Source organism: Athene cunicularia (assembly GCF_003259725.1).
Source record: "Athene cunicularia isolate RWA chromosome Z unlocalized genomic scaffold, athCun1 chrZ_part1, whole genome shotgun sequence".
Taxonomy (NCBI): domain Eukaryota; kingdom Metazoa; phylum Chordata; class Aves; order Strigiformes; family Strigidae; genus Athene; species Athene cunicularia.
Genome location: NW_020799142.1, coordinates 13226433 through 13227628, shown reverse-complemented (window position 1 = coordinate 13227628; position 1196 = coordinate 13226433).

Sequence of the window (1196 nt, the reverse complement as noted above, 5' to 3'; positions counted from 1 at the left end):
AGCCTGGGCTGTGGCCGGGCGTCCCGGCGTGGCGCCGGCGGTGAGGCCTGGCTGACTCCGCGTGCGGCCGGGCCGAGGGGGTAGGTGCCGGGGGGCTCTGAGGAGAGAAGAGCGCGGTAGCCTACGGTCTGGGCCGTCGGTGGGCTGCAGGTGTGCGGGGCGTGCCCCGAAGGGCCAGGCAGGCAGTAGGGTAGGAAACTTTACAGCCCGTGGGGCTTACTGCTTCAGCTCTTGGCGTGTTTCCCGCAGTCCGCCTTCCCTCAACCAACCTCCATTATGTGCAACTTCCAGGCGGGTAGAGCGGGTGAGGTGAGGTCTCTGCCTTGTAATTCTTGCACCGGGTTATCAGACGGACCGCAGGAGAAATGGGCAGGAAAACAATAGAGTGGGGCTCTGCAGCAAGGTGTATGGGAAGCGAGACCAAGCAATCTGGTTTTAATAGTTTTTACAAAAAGGTGTGTCACTTTCACATTCTATGAGGGGTGAGGTGGGTACGACTATATTATCGAAAGGTTTTAAAGTAAGGATTTATGCTTTTATCTGTAATGAATGCTCTCTATAAATGGACTCAGAAGGCCATTATGGAAGAAGGCTTGTAGGCGGTTCTAGATGGACTAGACAAATGAGCACCACTGGAGAAACTGAGAGGGCTGAAGAATATGAGTAAAAGACTAGATTTGATGGGAAACATGGAAATAGTAGGAGGTTCACAGCGTAAATACACTGTGATAACGAGTGGAGCTGAATTTGAGTGTAAATGAAGATGGTTACCTCTTGTGGACTTTTGAGAAATGACAGTTGTATGCTTACTGCATGAAATGTACCTTTTTTGTCCTATTCCACAGACTTTGTTCATGTTGATTTAGGATTGAGGGGTTCTTGCAGTTAGAAGTTAAGATCCAGAATATTTTCTTTTCATAAAGATCCTGCTGTTGCAAATTGACCAATTCACTGTTGTCAAATAAAGAACACCATTATTTTCTTTTCCTAATATATATTTACATTATTTTTATATAGTCATTTTCACTGTTCTCCATATTTTGTGTTGGCTGTCCTTGTTTGTCCTACACATTTTTCAAAAAAAAAAGAAGGTTTTTTTCATTAGAAAAAGATTAAAAGGTCTATATTTGCAGTTTGCATTTGGAAACTGAAGATACCTCCTTAAGTAATCATAAAGTATTGAGTATTGATTTAAA